This window comes from Psammomys obesus, unplaced genomic scaffold, assembly GCF_907164565.1.
Source record: "Psammomys obesus unplaced genomic scaffold, mPsaObe1.curated_primary_1811, whole genome shotgun sequence".
Classification (NCBI taxonomy): domain Eukaryota; kingdom Metazoa; phylum Chordata; class Mammalia; order Rodentia; family Muridae; genus Psammomys; species Psammomys obesus.
Window position 1 is genome coordinate 32,152,754 of NW_026585644.1, and position 21,499 is coordinate 32,174,252.

Consider the following 21,499-nt stretch of genomic DNA (forward strand, 5'->3'; position numbering starts at 1 on the left):
GCGCGCTCCTCGGCCCCGGCGCGCGGGCGCGGCCCAGGCGCGGGCGAGACCCTGCCGTGCCGCCGCCGCCGCCGCCGGGTCAGTCGTCAGGCCCGGCCGCAGCAGACCTGTTGCGCAGCCTGTCACGGCCGCTGGGCTCCGCCGGCGCCGCCTCAGCCCCACAACAACATGGCGGCCGCGGCCTCCGCAGGAAGCCGGGGGGGCGGGGAGGCGAGCGACGGGAGGGCAGGGACGGCCCGCCCGCCCGTCCGCCCGGCCTGGCCGCGGGGCACCGACGTCCCGCCGTGGGGAGCGCAGCGCTGCGTGACCCTCCTCCCTCCTCCTCCTCCTCCTCCTCCTCACCCCGGGAACCGTGAGGCCGAGAAGGCGTAGGCTGAGGCGCTTCTCCTCCCGCGAGGTCCCGAAGCTCCGGAGCCAACAAGCGCTTCCAGGAGCTGCTGCGACCCACCTGGCTCCTCCTCTTCGAGGTGACAAGGGTGGGACGTTTCCTGCCACACTGGACCCCAAGGTTTCTGGAAAGGGCCGAGAGATGTCCCGGACATCCTTGTTGGACCACACGTGGATCTTGCTCTCTCGCTCTGGAACCTTCTTATTCGCTGATGGTCTCGTCGTCAATAGGGGAGCAAGAATTTCCTGAGAAGGGGAAGCCAGAGGTGCGAAGGAGTAGCCTCCACTGTTGTGGCAGACCCTTCTCAAGAACTCCCCTAAAAGATTGAACCTCACTCATTATTCTTCACCGCGTCTCTCTCTTACACATACAAACAGAGAAACAGAGACAGAGACACAGAGGGAGACAAAGAGACAGAGAATCATCCAACAAGGAGCATCCATCCCCTAACCCTGTTCACATGCAAGGGCAAGCTCCTCACAGGAAGACCTCCCCAGCAGTCTTTGCTGCCTGCAGAAGCTAAGCATTCTTGCTCATCCTACAGGAGAAACTGAAACTCAGAATTTCTCTTTATTACCTCTTTCTATTATATGGACTCCTCAGAAAGACCAGCCTCAAGTCACCATAACATATTTGACAAAGGCAGCAACACTCCCTTGACAAAAAGGCTTTCTTTGGATTGGGGTGAAGAAATGATGGGTTCCTCATGAGCGAAATGGAGGTCTAAGACTCAAAATTTCAGTTGAGGGGCCTTTGCTGAGATGCAAACCTCATAACCTGAACGGATGCATGGCTGTAATCCCTGCACACACTCAAGAGAAAGCCAGATCTGACTGGTGAGAAGGATCATGAATTTGAGGTCAGTCTAGGCTCTACATAAACCGTTTCAAAAAAAAACAAAAATAAATTGATCGGTTTGGGGTTTGGGGTTTTTTTGGTTTTTGGAGACAGGTTTTCTCTGTATAGGCTTGGCTGCCCTGGACGCGCTTTGGTAGACCAGGCTGTCCTCGAACTCACAGAGATCCACCTGCCTCTGCCTCCCTGAGTCCTGGGATTACAGGTGTGTGCCACCATGCCTAGCTAAATGAATTTTTTTTTTAAAAAATATCATATCCCTTTGATTCCTGTTGAAATGTGAGAGGTCTGTGTATATCATATAACCTCAGGCTTCATTTTTAAATATAATTTTTATTTATTACAATTTATTCACTTTGTATCCCAGCTGTAGCCCCCACCTTCATCCCCTCCCAATCCTGCCCTCCCTCCCTCATCTCCTCCCATGCCTGTTCCCCAGTCCACTGATAGGGGAAGTCCTCCTCCCCTTCTCTCTGACCCTAGTCTATCAGGTCTCATCAGGGCTGGCTACATTGTCTTCCTCTGTGGCCTGGTAAGGCTGCAGCCCCCACCCTACCCCTTAAGGGGAGGTGATCAAAGAGCCAGCCACTGAGTTCATGTCCAAGACAGCCCCTGTTCCCATTACTAGAAAGCCCATTTGGAGACTGAGCTGCCACAGGCTACATCTGTGCAGGGGTTCTAGGTTATCTCCATGAATGGTCCTTGGTTGGAGTATCAGTCTCAGAAAACACCAGACTTCATTTCTTACCAGTTGGGGCAGATGAAGGCAGCAAGTCTGACTTAAAAGAGAAGGCTGAAATGCTCAGGCCTAAAAATGTCAATGGTGATAAACAGGCTTTTCTTGCTCTCATGTTGTTTTTCTTAACTCTTTGATTAGGACTTGACTAAGACCTGACAGACAGGTCCTGAGCTTCACTGACACAGAGACACAATACTCCTTGTTATCAGTCTACGAGGTCCCTCACTTCCTGGGTGAGGGACCAGATAAAACTTTTCTGCCTCCAAACAAGTCTTTTAAACAAGCACTCTTAAGCACCTGCTTTCATATCCACCCCCATGCTGCCTTCCCGTGCCCAGAATCTAAGCCCCAGAATCCTTCTCACCACAGTCCTGCAGGGAGTTGACCTGTAAAACTGACTTTATTCCTCATGGGCAGACAGTTAATCTCCATTCAATCCCCTCACTAACTAGTGTCACTTGGATTTGGTGTTCTGGACTTGGTGACATTCACCTTGTCTTTCTGTTGAAGAAGCTGCCTCATGCTTGGGAGGAGGAGGACAGGGAAGTGGGGGAGCATTTAAAAGTCTCCCTTAAAAAGACTACAAAACTGACAACCTCTGACAGGAATGGGGGTTCTGTATGCCTCTGCCTCCAGCATCCTAAGCACTAAATCAACAACTCATGTTTCTTTCTTTCTTGCTTGCTTTTCTTTTCTTCCTTCCTTCTTTCTTTCTTTTTTTTTTTTTCTGTTTTTAGTTGTTTTGGGTTTTTGAGGCAGGGTTTCTCTGTGCAGCCTTGGCTATCCTGGACTCTCTTTGTAGACCAGGCTGGCCTCCAACTCACAGAGATCTGTCTGCCTCTGCCTCCCCCGGTGCTGGGATCACAGGTGTGTGCCACCACACCTGTTTTTTTTCTGGTTTTGTTTTTTGTTTTTTTGAGACAGGGTTTCTTTCTGTAGTCCTGGCTGTCCTGGAACTCATTCTGTTGACCAGTCTGGCCTCAAACTCAGAGATCTGCCTGCTGGAGTGCTGACAACTTAGGTTTCTCTTCAGAATTTTAGACCAATCTCTCCTATCACAACATGGAGTATGAAGGCCTCCGATAGCCTAGCTTCTCTTATACTTACATATGTGATTCTGGAATAAACCTGGACTGTTTAGTATTTAGTGGTTAGGTGTGAGTAATGACAGGAAAAGAAGTGAAGGATTCTCAGATTCCCGAGCAGGCTTTGCCCACAGTAGTTCTGTTCAACAATCTAAAGAATGGAATTTGGGAGGCAAACACAGAAGCTACCCAAGAAATGTTCTTGCTGCTTCTCCATCTTTGCCCACTCATATGCAAAAAAAAAAAAAAAAAGAAAAGAAAAAGAAAAAAAAAAAAAGTCCTTTCTTTTGAGGCTTACAACTCCAGTAACACCCTTCTTCTCTTATGTCTTTAGCCGAATTCCAGGGCACTCAGTATCTACTTTGGCACCTGAAGCAGTCAGTCAGTCCTCCCCACCCAAAGCTCTCATCATCCTTTGGCCTTAGGAATTTGTGATTGGTAGGTGATGCAACCTCCCTCCCAGTTCTTTAACTTCCTCCACTCAAGGGCTGATCTTGAAACTGTGCCTGTGAATTCCCTCAGAATTTCCCAAATTGTTCACCACTAGCATAAACCAGAGATGAAGTAACAAGTCCTACCTAAGTCATAATAGACATTCTTGTTCTAGAAAAGATCAGCAGTGAAAAATTTGGGAAATCGGGAAGTAAACTATGCATATCTTATTTCTCCCCTTCTGCCAAAATCTAGGATAGGTTCTTAGGCTTATTTCTATAAACCAAGGTTTCACCATGGTTTATAAATGGTTTATACATCTAATCACAAGCTTTTTTCCTTCCATGCTCTTCTCAGCCATATAGATCCTATTTTCTCTCAATTTCTCCTTTTGTAGTTTTCAAAGATCCAATTCTTCATCTAAAAACCTACCCAGGTCTAGCCTCAAAACAAGACTATTGTGGTGAGAACAGGCTAGAACAGACACAAGTAAAATGTCCAGATTTCAACCATTCCCTAAGAAAAATATGTTATCATATAAGAAGACATGAGAACTTGGGGCTTGTCTTTTACATAAGACCTTTAGCATTAATAGACTGACTATGGCAATGCTATAACCTTAATTTTAAATAATTAATTTATAAAGAAATTAAGGTGCTATGGTCTATAGAGATCGCCCAGATATGCCCAGATATTTGTTCCATCTGGTGTTCTGTATTATTTCTTGAGCACCAGAGATTCCAGTTATAATTTCCTCTAAATAACTTCCTTTAGTGTTTAAAGCTATACTACAGGTCTGTTGGCCATAAGTTCTTATGTTTTATAAGAAAATTTAAATGTTATTTGTTTTCATGTTTGAATGTAAATTTACATTCAACTCTCATATTTGAATGTAGATTTACATGGTTGTAAAATACTGAGTTAAGTCCAATGAGATGGTCCAGTGGATAAAGGCACCTACTGCCATGCCTGATGACTTGAGTTTGCTCTATGGACCCCACAGATGGAAGGAGAAAATCAGTGCCCACAAGTTGCCCTGTCACTTCCAGACCTGCACCATGACATGTGAATAGAATATAAAAATTCTGAGTTACTAGGTTTTATTTGTTTTTATTTTCAGTATTTTAATGATGTTTTTCAATTCTCTTCTACAAGGCTAGAAGTGAGCTGCTGATCAGATAGGTTTATTATAATCATATATTATTTTTCTTCACAGCGTTGAAGATTTGCATTGTATCTTTGCTTTCAGCAATTTGGCTATGACATACACCAACATGGACTTTTCTGTTTGTTCAGCTTCATGAATCTCATGTCTTAAAATATCTGTTTTTTCATTGAATTTTTTAAAAAATATCACTCAACATCCCTTCAAATACCTTTTTCTGCTCCACTGTCCTCCTCTGACATGTATATTTAAGTGTTTGATGACCTCATTAGGTATGCACCAACAGTGTAACAATGTTCCACTATGGAATACCAAAAGCCCAGGCCTTTCTCTCCTCTGTGTACAGGACATCTGAGAATAGGAATACTGGGGAAATGAGCTTTTTAAAGTTGTGCTTCTTTGACCTTCTTTGGTAGGAGCTTGTTTGTGTCTATTGTCAGCCAGGGTATCTATTCTAATGGCTTATAAGAAACTCTCTCTCTCTCTCTCTCTCTCTCTCTCTCTCTTTCTGTGTGTGTGTGTGTGTGTGTGTGCGTTTCTCTCTCTTCTGAGAAACAGGTGAAAAGTAGAGTTTTCCCTTCCTCTGTTCCTTTTTCCTCTCTAAACTTAGAACAAACTACTGACAATAGTGATTAACACCTGAAGATCTAAAGTCAGCTCAATCTGAGAAACCAGGTTGAGGTTGCCCTAGTATTTTATCATAAGGATCATATGTATGATGAAAAGTAGGTCAGGGTAGGGGTTCAAGGACCAAGAAAAGGTCTAGGCCTTCAGTGACATGTCTTTGTCAAGTCACTGAGTGAATCCTTTGTTTTCATGAAGTTAAAAGTTACTAAGAACCTCACATGTTCCTAGTTCATAACCACGGACTGTGGGACACACTGATTCGTGGGTTTTCTTGCTTACTTGCCAACCTTACAATCCCTTTTCTAGAGTGTGGTGCACAGTAGTGGACGCAGGAGTCACTTGGGGGTAAAGGGCGGGAAGGGAATCTCAACTCTGGCATGGGAGGAGCGTTACCACTTTCAGGCTGCTGGTGTGGCATATAACTTGAGACCCTGGCTTAAAGCCAGAGAGCACTGCAAAGACAGCGCCAGGCAAGCTGGGGGGGGGGGGGGGGCAGCCCAGACTTAAAGCCAGGGAGCACTGCAAAGGCAGCACCAGGCAAGCTGGGGGGGAGTCGGCCCAGACTTAAAGCCAGGGAGTACTGCAAAGGCAGTGCCAGGCAAGCTGGGGAGGGAGTCAGCCCAGACTTGGTTCTGTGCCAGCACTGCAGGGTGGAGCCAAAGGCTTGCTTCCTAAGGCCCAAAAGCCCTGAACAGGATGTGCATGTCATTCATGACTGAAGCACCAGGGGCTTCCAGTCTGGCAGGTGTAGCTCAGCAAATGGGAATCCAGCCTGCATTCAAGAGTCAGACATGCTTCCCGTCTGGCATGTATCCCTGGCTCTCAGCTATGTCATCGTAATTCTCTGCAGACAAAGCAGATACCAGTTCACTTCTTGTAATAATCTAGCTAATAATAGAGGTTTTTACACTAGACAGGGCATTTTTTTTTACCTTTTTATTTTTCATTTTTGTGGTGCTACAAATGGAACCCAGGGTTTTATGCAAACTAAACATGTGTTATGTCACAGAGCTGTGCTATCAGCTCCTGATTTGTAAAAAATTTAGTTAATTTTTGCAACAAAATTGAGAATTAAATTTCTGTTGTGATCAGCTAACCTTGATTGATTTAAAAAGGAGAGGTAAAAATCAGGCCTCACCTTATGTTTGAGAATTTTCTCAGGCCTAGTTTTTATTTTTATTTATTTATTTATTTATTTATTTATTTATTTATTTGCCCCTTTATCTAGAAAAGACATTGCTCTTCTGCATTCAGATAGCAGTGTTTTAATTTAAAGCATGCAGTAGATTAGATCCTTTGGCACTGCATGATCCAGAGTGGCCAAACAAACTTTTGTTTCTAGTGTTAGAATTTTTTTTTCCTTTTTCATTTGAGATGAATTTTAATAATGATAACTGCTAGACCTGGGGTACATGCCTATAATTCCAGCTACCTGGAAAGCTGAGATGGTTCACAGGTTTAGGGTTTGTTGGGGCTACACAGCGGATTTAAGGCCTGCCTGAGTACTGCAGCAAGACTGTCTCAAAAGAGAATGGGCAGGGGAGAAAGGAGATGGGAGGGAAGACAAGGAAGGGCAGGGAAAGAAAAGGGGAGAAAGAGCTGGGGGATACATGTCTGTGTTATTACTAGTTCTTTAAAGATTGAGACAAGAAGGTCACAAATTTGGGGCTAGCCTTGGCTACAAAACACTCTCAAGAAGGAAGGAGAGGAAGTGAAGGAAACAAAACAAAGCCAGGAGTGGTGGTGGGTAGGCAGAAAGTACCCCAAAGGCTAACACTGTAGCAGGAGGAACCACAGGTAAGTGTGAAGCTGAACTTGGTATTTTAAAAAATGATATGCCTTTAGACTTGCCTTGTCTTGACTTCACTTATGAAAATAAAATCCAAGCTATGAAATTACAGCCCAAACTAGAATCAGCAATGTGAAGCTGGTCATGTCCTCCCCCTGGCTGGGGAGGAGCTGCTGGATCAGGAATTTTCTGCTGGGGAACTCTAGTGGTAACTATGATGTGGATGCTTGGTGCTATTTGCCATTCTGATTTTTTCCTTTTTTGTTGAATGCATTCTATTGGTAAGTCTTCTGTAGTTCTTATAATGTAGAACTGCCTAAATCAGTAGACCCATGGAGGAAAACAAAAAAAGAGCAGAAATGGACTACTTGCAGATTGATTTTGCCTCAAAGCCATTCCTCAATGGGTGAACTTGTTATGTGATCTACTGGTGTTGTCATTAGGCCTTATAACCATAAGCTGAAACCTATACAACTATAAGCCAAAATAAACCTTTGCATATATATGACGCTGCCATAATAAAACCCATTACTTTGTAATTATCTTAAAAATTAATAAATAAATAAAACTTGTCTCTTTTTAGGCTGATTATTTCTGCTATCACAGAGATGGAAGGCTGATTAATTACCATCATTTGGTGCCTATTCTTCGGATTAATTTTTAAAACCTTAATCAGTGAGTGAAAATAATTATTATTAGTTTCTATCTATAAAAATATATTAATCTACCATAGCAGTATTAGAATATACTACTTCTTCTGTCCCCTCCTCAGTTATGTTTTATATTATTTAAACTTTTACTAATTAAACTTTTACTAATTAAAATTATTTTAAAATTTTACTTGTTTTCCTTCTATTCACTGGTGATCATCATTTTAAAATTATTTTTGTTAAATAACAAAATTATATTTAGTAATAATTTTGTTCAATGAAGTATTCATATACTCTTTCTACTATGATCTGAGTGTTGTCTTCCTTCAAATTTTGTGTGCTGAAACCCTAAGTCCCTAAATGATAGTTTTGGGAAGTGAGATTTCTGAGATGATTTTAAAATAATCTAACCACAAATGAGATTAGTGCCTCTATAAGGAGACCTCAGGGAAAGCTGACTCAGCTAGACCATAGTACATGTATACCAAAAAGTGGATCCTCACCTGTTGGATGACAGATCGTTTTCTGAGGAGAAGCATTATACATGTCTACTCACCCCAGACTGGGAATACGCAAAAGACCAAAGTAGAGATACTACCAAAGACCAACTTGGTGAACCATGAGTTGTATTGAAGTTACAGGAATATGGGTGATAGGTTACTTATAGAAGCAGAAATTACTCAAAGACTAAAGCCCACCCCAACACAGGTGACAACTCACAAAATTGGGAACCTGAAGCACACAGTAGGCAGCTCAACAGGTTGGAGAGTGCACTTCCCAGTTCTCTCTCTTGCTCTAAACTTCTAGGCAGCTCAGCTGGTTTCTGTTTCTTCCAGGTAGCTGATACCATCTCAGAGTCTTCTTTGCAGCCCACTATTCAGTCTGAGAGGGACTCCCAGTTTTTATTGTTTTCTCTGACAGGGAGGGGCCTAGTGAATCTGATTGGTTTCAGGAACTTCCTGAAGCTCTTTTGAGTTGTTTGCCTTCCTGCTTAAGAAACTTCCCTACAGTATGGAATATTTCAGTCTCAGAGACAACTGTTAAGCAAAATCACCACATACTAAATCAGCAAGCACCTTGATATTGGAGTTCCCAACCCAGAACTGTGAATATCCTGTACTTTTTACACTAACTAGTTTGTGGTATTTTATTATGGCAACTCAAGGCAGATCAAATCACTATCCACATATATACTGTAGTATTTCTTTTTTTTTTAATTAATTTATTTTTTATGTTAATCACAGGTTATTTACTTTGTATCCCAGCTGTAGCCTCCTCCCTTATTCCCTCCCAATCCCATCCTTCCTTCCTCATCTTCTCCCTGCCCCTTTCCAAGTCCACTAATAGGGGAGGACCTCCTCCCCTTCCATCTGACTCTAGCTTATCAAGTCGCTTCTGGACTGGTTGCAATGTCCTCTTCTGTGGCCTAGCAAGGCTGTTCCTCCCTCGGAGCAATACTACTCAGCAATTAAAAATGAGGAAATCATGAAATTTGCAGGCAAATGGTGGGACCTAGAAACAATCATCCTGAGTGAGATATCTCAAAAGCAGAAAGACACACATGGCATATACTCACTTATATAGACCTATAATATAGGATAAATATACTGAAATCTATATCCCTAAAGAAGATAAACAAGAGGACTCGGGGTAAGATGACCAATCCTCACTTAGAAAGACAAATGGGATGGACATTGGAGGTAGGAGGAAAACAAGTAACAGGACAGGAGCCTACCACAGAGTGCCTCCTAAAGACTACCTAGCAGTGTATCAAAGCAGATATTAAGACTTATAACCAAACCTTCGGCAGAGTGCAGGGAATCATATGAAAGAAGGGGGAGTTAGTAAGACCTGGAGAGTACAGGAGCACCACAAGGACCAAATATATCAGGGCACAGGGGCCTTTCATGAGACTGTTTCTCCAACCAAGGACCATGTATGGATATAACCTAGAACCCCTGCTCGGATATAGCCCATGGTAGCTCAGTGTCCAAATGGGTTGTCTTTTTAAAAAAATTTCTATTATTATTAATTATGAGTATATATGTACTTGAATGTGTATACAGATGCTCACAGAAGCCAGAAGTATTGGATGCCCCTTGAGCTGGCAATACAGGTGATGTGAACAGTCTAATGTGGATGCTGGAAATCAAATTCAGGTCTTCTGGAAGACCAGCATGTACTCTTAACCACTAAATCATCTCTCCATCCCCTATCTTAATATTTCTGTTTTATCAATTCACATGAGTTCTTTATGTAATATACTCAGAAAGGGTTATTTTATTTTATAATTCATTCATTTTTCATTTATTTGTATATACATAGGGAGGGGGGTCCACAGAGACTATAAGAAGGTATTCAGAAACCTTAGAGCTAGAGCTACATACAGTTGTAAACCACCTGACATAGGTGCTGGGGGCTGAACACCAATCCTTCTGAAGAGCAGAATAAGCTCTTAACCACTGAAGCAGCCCTCCAGTCTTCAGAAGGGTGTTTTAAAATCATCTGTTATCTGTTGTCTCTCAATTTACAGATTATTTTATTATCTACTTACAAGAAACAAGGATTCATTTTCTTTTGAAATCAATTTGCTCATCTAAAATAATCCAATTGATAATAGCATCTTATGTCCTGGCAATATGTTCAATGAACAGTCCATGATCAATCACAGTGATTGTGGCTCCACTGGTTATTCAGTAAATGTCACTGAGGAATGAAAAAAATCAGCATGGTGACAGAAGATAATCTTATCTGTATTTCAGCAAGACTAACAAATGACTGGAGCCCTAAGGAAGTTTCTACAGTTCTCTTACCTGATCCAAATTATAGATGTTGTTATTATCATTAGGTGTTTGTTTCTTTGTTTTTAACAAATTTCTGTTTTCTATAAATACTAATGACATTACTCTGGGGCTGTGATTATTGGTATGCACCGCCATACTCAGCTCTGTCATTATTAAAATGTAGTAATTGTAAAAGTTAATAAAATAAACTATGATTTTTCTATAAATGACTATAGTACCCAGTAATCATATCCAGCATGATATCCAGCATGATCATATCCAGCATGATTCTACCCTCCCCCACTTCTCTCCCTAGCACCATTTGTAGTCCCTAGAAATTTTATACTTTCTGGTTTTCTTAAATATTTTTAAGTATTTTAAAAAGTATTTTAAGTATTATTAATGTGCAAGGATGAATGTGTGTGTGTGTGTGTGTGTGTGTGTGTGTGTGTGTGTGTGTTTAGGGGACTAGTTTGGGAAGTTGGTTCTCTTTTCCATTGTGTGTTCTGGGGATCAAACTAATGTTTCAGGCTTGAGCAGCAAGTGCTTTTATCCATTGAGCCATCTTGCAAGGCTCAACTTTTATTTTTTTTTAAGTTTCCAGAAATAATAGAGAATGTGTGATACTTGTCACCCTATGACTAGTGTATTTTGCTTAACATTATGTCCTCCAGATCCATCCATGCATTTTGTTGCAATTGACAAACTTTCCTTCTTTATGGATGAATACTACCTCATTGTGTACAAACACTGTTCATTTCTTTTTCTTTCTTTCTTATCTACTCATCTGCTGATGGGCATGGAGGTCTTCATTTTAGGTGCTGTGAATAGAATGGTGTTGCATTATACACAGGTTTTGTACACTGACTTCATTTTTCTTTGTCCCTGTACCCAGACTGGGACGGCTGTTTCCTGTAGCATTCTCTTGATTTGTGTGTTCTGTCTTAGGATAGGAGTAGTAGGATTGTTAGAAGATTTAAATAGAAACAAAATTCTACTCTAATACCCATGTGTTCTGGTAAAACTTGTTGTAACTCCTTAGAGATTTACGAAAAGGTCCATGAACTTAATACCTTTCAAGTTTATCCTTGCTCTTAATTTGATGTACTGTGTAATCTAAATTGATTTGCTTTTATAGAGTAGGCCTTGAGGCAGAGACCAGGTTTTAACATGTACTCAACAGCTTCTACTGTACTTTCAGTTCTTGGAAAATAATAATTAATGGTTAGGCATTGGGTGTTTGGCATAAAACCATGACTCTAAGTATAATTAACTTTAAGAGCTATTTTGGTATCTGTTGAAAGTGAGATGTGAAATGCTTTACGGCTTCATAGAAGGAGCCAGAAATTTATCCTGTGCTTGAGACATGTTGAAATATGTAATATGTAAGTAGAATTGCCTGATGAGCATGAACGCTTTGGTTTTAATGGAAGAGCAGTAGAAACTCTCGAATTAACATCACAAACATCAGCTAAGAGTTTAGAGTCTCCAAACACTTAAAGCACCCATGTTTGTAGTTTAAAAAAACAAAATCTTGAAATTCATTATATCTTAAAATAAATATCAGTAAATCTAGCAAGTTCTATAATTTGTTTGTTTCATAACTTTGCATTATAACTATTTCTAAATTAAAAAAAATTTTTTTTTTGTTTTTTTGAGACAGAGTTTCTCTGTTTTAGCCTTGGTTGTCCTAGAACTCACTTTGTAGACCAGGCTGGCCTTGAACTCACAGAGATCTGCCTGCCTCTGCCTCTGGAGTGCTGGGATTAAAGGTGTGCACCATCACAGCCTGGTACATTATAGCTATTTCAATACCAGTTGGTTTTTTGGTTTTGTTTCTCTGTCTGTCCTGGAACTTACTTTATAGACCAGGCCTGCCTCTGCCTCCCAATTGCTGGGATTAAAGGTGTCTTGTTGTTGTTTGTTTGTTTGTTTGTTTTTAAAGCTCAAATGTTGAATGATTTCCAAATATCTATTCATGCAGATGTGTGTGTGTGTGTAGCCATTTGTGTAATACTTGCAGATACACTTACACTGGAGGCACCACTTTCTTTGCTACTGCCATAGGAACATCTTTAGTTTGCCTCTTGGATAATCTGTACGGTGTTCTTCAGAATTTAAGAGTGTTGAGGAAAGTGTGTGGACTTGGACTTCATGGGCTGAGAAGGAAAGGTGGCAGCAGCAGAAGCAGCTCAGGCATCAATACCTCTGTGAGCACCTTCAATGAGAGTGCTGCACACAGTGTCTTCTGTCTTGTAGGCTGGGGCTCAGTATTTAAAAATGGAGAATTGATTGGTCAGGCAGCAGGTGGAAGCGCCAATACACACCCTAACCCTTAATCCTAGCAGGGACAGGTGGATCTCTGTGAATTCAAGGCCAGCCTGGTTTACAGAGCTAGTTTCTGGGTAGCTAGGGCTACACAGATAAACCCTGTCTCAAAAAACAAAAACAAAAAAAATTTTAAATGGGTAATTATAAATAAAGTCTTTTCTTGAGTTCTGGAGGAGGAAATCTTTGGAATCTTATCTTATAATCACAGTTGATCAGAAGTTGCAAACCTGTACCTGAAACCGGGAGCGTTCTTATGGGGCTGGGCCCTGCCCTGTGGAACCCAACACTACTGCTTCCAGGTAGGCCAGGCCAGAATTCTGAAGAGAACCAGAGGCTTCCCTGCTGCTGTTCCCTGGAGAATCTACAGCAGAATCCATTGGCTTCGGTGTGTGCAGGGTGGCAGAATTGTTTTTCACTGTGAGAAGGTACGCAGAGAAACTGAGTTGGTTTTATTTATTTATTTTTCCTTATACCTTCCAGTTACTAGTCTGGGAGGAAAAATTTAAGAAAACTCACACTCGGCAAAGCTGTGTTTATCAGAGAGATTGTACCTGTAGTTTACCCTTTATACTTTTATCTCTTATACTTTTTAAGGTACTGCCTGCCCTAGTGTTAGTCCAGACTGAGCAGGCATGTTCTAATCTTAATTTGGCTCTTTTTTTAAAAGTTCTTTTTAGATTTATTTTATTTTGTGTATATGAGTATTTTGCCTGCATGTTTGTAAGTATATCACATGCATGCCGGGGCCTGTGGACTTGAGAAGAGGACATCAGATTTCCTAGAACTGGAGTTACAGGTGGTTATGAGCCACAGTGTGGGTGCTGGGAACTGAGCCTGCATCCTCTGCAGAGCAGCCATGTCTTTAACCACCGAGCCATCCCTCTATCCTCATAATTTGGTTCTTTATGTAGGTGACCTCATAGGAAGAAAATGCTGATGGAGCTTACTAGGCTGGCCTAGGATGATGTGGTGACTTTGAGTACAAGTAAATGCATTTCCCAGTTTGTTCATCAGCCTCTGTGATGATATACTCTCAAGTGGGATGACAAATGGGGTTTTGGAGACAAGAAGGCTATGAGCCAAGGAATACTAGCAAGGAATGTGCCCTTTACTCTGCTGGAGGCAGGCTGTATCTAGTTCTTCTCCATCCTCAGTTTGCAGCCCAGTCCCTGGCCCCAGCAGAGGCTGATTTATCTACACTAACAATCCATACTATTAAAGCCCATTCTATAATTGTAACCTCATTTTGTAATTAATTTTTTAAAAAAATCACATAATCTAAGATTCTTTCAACTTTCAAAAGTTTATCCATATCAACCTATTGTTATATACACTAATTTAAGAAAAATTTTCAGGGTAAGCTAAGAGTTTAGCCCAGTGGTAGAACACTGGTTTAGCATGTGCAAAGGCCTGGGATCAATCCCTGGAAATGGAAAATATATGTTTAAAATTATTTTGTACATGTGTGTGTGTACATATATAAAATGAACAAATAACCATCCATAGAGAAAATTTTGTTAATATTTTAGTATATACATACTATGGGTAATTTTAGTAAATATGTACAAATATATATATATATATATTCTTACAAAAATGGAGTTTTACCATAATGCAGTTTTGTACCTTGCCTTCTTTCTCTTGTTTTTGGTGGTGGAGGAGGGGCTGAGACAGCATCTTTCTTTATAGCCCTGGCTGGCTTAATCTTGGCTTTGTAGCCCCAAAAGGCTCCTAAGCCTCCTAGGTGCTAGGATCACAGACATGTGCTGCCATACTTGGCCTGTAGCTTGCCTTTTTAAAAGCTTAACATAGGGGCTGGAAAGATAGTCCAGTGGTGAAGAGCACCGGCTTTCTTTTTTCTCTAAAGAACCCTGACTAACCCAAGTTTTGGTACTAAGTGATTTTAGAGCAACAGAAGTATAAGAATGGATCTCTAAAGTATCTGGAACAAATGTTCCAATGTGCCAGTAACTATAGTTATTTACTGAAGCCTCTCCTAGAGGCTTGGAGAACACTAAAAGCCCACTGAGTGGAGATTCTAGGTTCAGTACAGAAACTCAAACAGTTAAAAAAAAAAAAAAAAAAAAGGTGTTTGTCAAAAGAGGGCCTACTAAAAAGGAGTTGGGTACCATATGTAAAACCTAATCTTCTACAGTGGGAGGCCCAGAGGACATTCCCTTCACTAAGACGCAAAATGGTGAGAGGAACACCAGCACATCTGAAGAGCTTTGTTGTCATTGCCCTTTTCATTGTGGCAGATCTTAGGGCTGGAGATGCTGCTGCTCAATTGGATGGATTAAATGTAGTGGGCTTAATTGGGCCCCAGAGTAGAGGGCCCAGTTCAGGAGGCAACACTGAATCACTAAAGGTGAGATGGTGGTACTTATTGCAGTGGGTAGTATAGGCAAAGTGGTTTTTATGGTGACGTGACTCGTATAGACCTTTGGTACTAGCTAATCAGTCATAATGTTTCCAGGCTTGAAGTAGAAGAATACTTTTGATAAGTTCAACTTATATAATTTGGGGAAAATGGGCTATAAAGCATTGCCATGATTTCATTTTAAGTTTAAAGTGTATCTCTTTAAAATGATGGAAATGATTTTGAAGGTTCACCTTTAGACCTCATTTAAATCCCTGATTCTGCTTTTCCGGCAGTTTTGTCTTAGACAAGTTATTCCAGCTTTCTGAGTCTTTTTCATTCCTGAAGGAGCCCTACATTCTCCTTTGTAAGTTTATTTCAAACACTGGGACAGCTTATACAGTCCTTGGGTGACTTGGGTCTGCTCTACTCATACACTGATGGGCAATGAAACCACAGGGCAGACTTGTAGGTATTTCAGGGTTAGTTTGAAACCCATTCTAGGAATTCTTATTAAATTTGGCCTTGTTACTAACTTTACTTCCTAGGTCTGTAATAATAAACTGAAGGGTTAGAATTTAGACACATACTTTCTAAATCAGAATGTGTGTAGATGTCCATGTTTACACTTTACAGCTCCAAATTTATAATGATTTGGTGTGGGGGTTTTCTGCTTTACGATGTAGCAGCCTTAACCTTCAACAGACACCATACTTCAAGGTTTGTCAGGCTGGGTATGTGCAGTATGGTACTGTCTCACAATGCTGGGCAGTAGTAGGAAGCCACAGCTTTTAGCAGCCAATATTTTAGACTGTGCCGTGTTGCCATACTACAATGTTTGGAAGCTTAATCACATTAAATATATTTTGATATGATATTTCAAATTATTAAGGGTTTATTGGGACATAACACCATTGTAAATCCAGGAATGCTTGTACCATCTAGGTTGGCATATGTGTGAAAAAGAGTTTGGATACTTAACCCCTGAATATTTTACCACCCACCCATGGAGATAACTCTCTTATAGGAATAGAGGGTATAGATGTTATCTACTGTTTTGTTTTGTTCTGTTTGTTGTTCTTCAGGCTAGTAATTTGAGCCTTATCCCTATAACAATCTGCTAAAATGAGCAGGTCTTCAAGTTTAAGCAGGTCCCCTAGGTCCTTTGCCCTCAGGGCTACCCTTTAACTATATTCTGAAAGAACAGTAAATAGAACCAAAGGAAAAAGAACCCTTCTCCTTTAGCCCTAACAGGACTGTCTCCATCACCAACTTTAGTTAAACTCCCTTTCCCCTCTTTTACAGTAGGTCTTTACCTTGGTGCCCGTCCTTGCTGGGCCTGACTAGCCCAGGTTAGCAAGAATCTTGCTAAGTCAGTTGTATTTGATCAAATTCTTTATCCTCCAGCCTTATGTTTGAGTCTTCAGCTTCCTTTAGTAAGAGTCCTACCAAATCCATTTAGTAAAACAACAAAAAACTGGGTGTGGCAGTACATACCAAAGGCAGAGGCAGGCAGATCTTTGTGAGCTTGAGGCCAGCCTGCTCTACATAGTGAGTTACAGGACAGTTAGGGGTATGTAGATAGACCCCACCTACCCTACCCCACATAAAAAAATGATGTCATTTCTTAGTAATTCTTGGAAATTTTTTATCCACTGACACCCTTCCTTCTCAGAGGCTGCCAATGCCTATCTGTCCATATTGTGTTCAGAGTTAAGACAGATTGCTTCACTCACTGCAGGACAGCATTGTGGTATTCCCTCAGAATAAAATCTACCTATTTTTTTAAACAATTGTTATAATTTTTATTTCTTTAATAATCTTAACAAATCCAGTCCAGGTTACCACAAAGAACCATTCTTTAAAATCCAAAGACTTAAATAGGAGGCAGCTGGGAAGGCCATTACATGGCTAGGCAAATGCTTTTTACTGCTTAGCACCTTCCATTCTGAGCACCACCCTTAGCAATAAAACCCGTGTGTCCTTGACCTGTATAAAGCAACTCCCTATTCCCCCCACCCCTCGCTCAGCAGTGGAATTTCTGTAAGCAAATCCCTGTACTCCCCCTAGAGGTTAGAATGGATACAGAACCAACTGTGTATGGTGTCTTGCTGTTCTGCTTTTAACTAAAGCTGGAATTTCATTTTCTGTCTCCAGGAAACTAGCAGAGGATTAGAAATGTCCTGTCTTTGAGCAGTTGTTTTCTCAGTTCTTGCTTAGATGGGCAGTCAAACCCGTTTTTGAAGTATCCTTTGATACCCAGGGAGCCAGCGAACTCCAACAGAACTTTCTGTCAAGTAAAACAACAACAAAAAAGTGGTTCTCCAAATGTATTCTGTATAGCACCTGCAGAAAATATCCTGCTGTGTTTGTTTGAATAAAGATTTCTGGACCCTGCCCCCAGCACCTTGGGAGTGATACAATTCTTATACATATTAAGGTGTGAGAACCACTTGAGGACATTATTCCAATCCATATCTCATTGAAAACTGCAAAGCAATGAATCAAACTCATTAGACAGGATTTTATCCACAAGCCCAATACACCTTCTAGTCGTTCTCCCTGAATATAGATGTTGTATCCTGACTGCAAACCTAACAAACACCTTTCTTTTTTCAATGTAGATCCTTGAATATGCTTTAAAAACTTGTCTTCCTTATCTACCTTCTTTTATTTTGTCTAGATAGAAGTGTATCAAGTGGGTTGCTTGATCTAATGTCAATCTCTGATCCTGGGAAGCCAATGGGTCAAAAGGTGTATGACAGCATTCCCAGAATAAATCCTTTCTTTCTTTTCTCTTTTTTTTTTAGAAAGTATTTATGCCGGGTATGGTGTCATGCACCATTTGATCCCAGCATTCCGGAGGCAGAGGCTCGAGAATATCTGAGTTTGTGGCCAGCCTGGTATACAGAGCAAGTTCCAGTACAGCCAGGACTACACAGAGAAAACCTGTCTCAAAACAAAACAAACATTTTAAAGATTTTTTTTTATATTTTATTTTACATGTATGAGTGTTTTGCCTGTGTGTATGTCTGAGCACCATGTGTGTGTGGTGCCCACAGGGTCAAGAGAGAGTGTCAGGTCCCTGGGACTGGAGTTGCAAATGGTGGTTAGCTGTCATTTGGGTGCTAGGAATAGAAACCAGGTCATCTGCCAGATCAGCCGTTGCTCTTAACTGCTGAGCCATTTCTCCCACCCTAACTGCCCCTTCTTTAAAAGTATGTAAAGTTGAACTAATTGTACACAAACACCACCACTGAATTTAAGTATAATTTCTCTTTGGAACTATGTTTAAACTGCCCATTCAAAGAACGCATCCCCAGACCTTTTGCTTTGGTAGTTTTGATTGGTGTGAGAAACCTATATTTTATCAAGCATCCCAACGTGGTGATTCTGATACAGGTGGCCAGGAGATTTTTGCAGGTCTTTGTTTTGTTTGAGGTAGGATCCCATGTATCCGAGACTGGCTTTGAACTCAAGAATGACCTTGAGTTACAATCTTCCTGCTTCTACTTCCTAAGTAGTGAAAGTCTCTTTCCATTCTGTAGCCTATAGTTTTGTCCTATTGATGGTGTTCTTTGCCTTGCAAAAGCTTTTCCGTTTCCTGAGATCCTATTTGTTAATTGTTGACCTTAGTGCCTACACTATTGTTGTTCTGTCAGGAAGTTGTCTCCTGTGCCAATGTTCTCAAGGCTCTTCCCCATTTTCTCTTCTATCAGGTTCAGTGTATCTAGGTTTATGTTGATGTCTTTGATCCACTTGGATTTGACTTTTGTGAAGGGTGATAGATATGGATCTATTTGCAGGTATCTATTTCTACATGCAGACATCCACTAAGACCAGCAACATTTGTTGAAGATGCACTTTTTTCCATTGTATATTTCTGCTTTCTTTATAAGAAACCAGGTGTCCATGGGTGTGTAGATTTACTTCTGGATCTTCAATTTGATTCCATTGATCAATTTATCTGTTTTTATGCCAATAGCATGTGGATTTTATTACTTGAATCAGAGATGATGATACCTCCAAAAGTTATTTTATTGTATATGTTTGTTTTGGCTATCCTGGGTTTTTTTTTTTTTTTAATTTTTCAATAAGAAGTTGAATGCTGTCTTTTCAAGGTCTATAAAGAATTGTGTTGTGATTTTGATGGGGATTGCATTGAATCTGTAGATTACTTTGGTAAGATTGCCATTTTTACTATGTTAATCCTACCCATCCATGAGCAAGAGGGCTATCTGTTGCAACATCTATCACCGCGTTGATTGTCAGGGTTGATTCAAATGATCTGGCTGGCTAGGTGGGTGTCCTCTTCCTTTCTCACTGATCCATGTGCCTCTCTCCTAAAGCTGCTGGCTCAGTGGGCAAGAACGACTTTCCCAGAAGAGAGGAGGACCAGTCTCCTGGCAAGGGTACACAGATATTCCCCTGACAGAACCTCCAAACAAGCCCTCACGTTCTCTTGCTGTTTACAGAGGACATCTGTTCCTTATATATCAGTACAAACTGGACCTTCAGATATGTCCCAAGGCAATTTAAAGTAGCCACTCTCAATTGTTTGGGATCTCATACATGAGAAGAAACACACTGGATATCCTTGAACAGGAGAAATTAATATTGATATTTCAGCTTCACCAGGATGGTAAACCATCTGGATTGATGACCGAAAGTCCATCACTCTATATACGGAACACCAGGGACATTGCTGTAACAACTGGCTAAGTATTGGGAAATAATTAAACTTCCATGTGGGAATTATTTATGTATTAGTGTTTTTAAATTTTTTCCTTTTAAAAAAATTTTTTTATTAATTACAGTTTATTCACTTTGTATCCAGCTGTAGCCCCCTCCCTCCTCACCTCCTAATCCCACCCTCCCTCCCTCTTCTTCTCCTATGCCCCTCCCCCAGTCCAATGATAGGGGAGGTCTTCCTCCCCTTTCTTCTGATCCTACTCTATCAGGTCTCATCAGGACTGGCTGCATTGTCTCCCTCTGTGGCCTGGTAAGGCTGCTCCCCTGTCAGGGGGAGGTGATCAAAGAGCAGGCCAATCAGTTCATGTCAGAGACAGTCCCTGTTCTTCCCCTTACTAGGGCACCCACTTGGACACTGAGCTGCCATGGCCTATATCTGTGCAGGGGTTCTAGGTTATCTCCATGGTATTAGTGTTTTTAATTAAATTGTATGCATTCATAGGGGCTGAGATGACTTCAGGCTCCTTAACCAAATGAGATGGCTTATTTGGTAAGGTGCTTGCCATGAAGACCTAAGTGTGATGTCCCAGAACCTACATGAAAAAGCCAAGCACAGTTTTATACCTGATAATTCCAGCACTGGGAAGACAGAGAAAGAGGTGGATCCTTTACTCACTGGCCAACTGGTCTAGCTGATTGTGGAGTTCTAGGTTCAGTGAGTGACCCTGTCTAGAAAGGAAGGAAGGAAGGAAGGAAGGAAGGAAGGAAGGAAGGAAGGAAGGAAGGGAGGGAAACAAAGAAGAGCAACTGAGGAAGACACCTGATGTTGACCTCTGGCCTCCAAACATACACATGTGCATATATACACTATATACACATTCATATATATAAAATTTTAAAATTTGTGTGAACCACCTGCAGCGGAAACACTTAAATTCTGAGATAAAGACATAAAAACTATTACAAGGAGCCACACATTTAATATTGTGGTGGTTTGAATAGGAATAGCCCCCATAGACTCATGTGTTTGAATGCTTGGCCCAGAGGGAGTGGCACTATTAGGAGGTATGGCCTCATTAGAGGAAGTGTGTCACTTCCTTCTTGGAGGAAGTATGTCACAGTGGAGGCAGGCTTTGAGGTCTTATATATGCTCAAGCTAGGCTCCAGTGTTTTACACAGTCTCCTTCTGCTGCCTATAAATCAGGACATAGAACTCTTAGCTCCTCCAGCACCATGTCTTCCTGAACACTGCCATGCTCCCTGACAATGATAACAGACTAAATCTCTGAAACAGTAAGCCAGCCCCAATTAAATGATTTCTTTTATAAGAGTTGCTGTGATCATGGTGTCTCTTCACAGCAATGAAACTTAACTAAGACAAATATCAACACTTCAGAGGTGGAGGCTGGATGGTCAGAGAGTTCAAGGACATCTTTGAGTACCTAAGACCCTGCCCTTCCAGGCCCCAAGCAACCACTGTACAAGTAGATACAGAAGGCAAATGGATGGAGCTAGAAGAGTGACGTACCCAGACCCAGAGAGACACACATGACATGTACTCACTTATAAGTGGAGACTAGCCATAAACTACAGGACAACCATGC

General features: G+C 41.2%; 1 protein-coding gene across 2 annotated transcripts in view; it reads right to left on the reverse strand.

Annotated features, from left to right (window-relative positions):
- Nucleotides 1-418, reverse strand: part of Itsn2 (intersectin 2) — a 111,278-nt gene extending 110,860 nt beyond the window's left edge. For both annotated transcript variants that reach the window (XM_055626135.1, XM_055626126.1), the window contains exon 1: nt 343-418. The gene's annotated coding sequence lies outside the window, so the exon portion shown is untranslated. The remainder of the gene's footprint in view (nt 1-342) is intronic.
- Nucleotides 419-21,499: the final 21,081 nt, after the last annotated feature.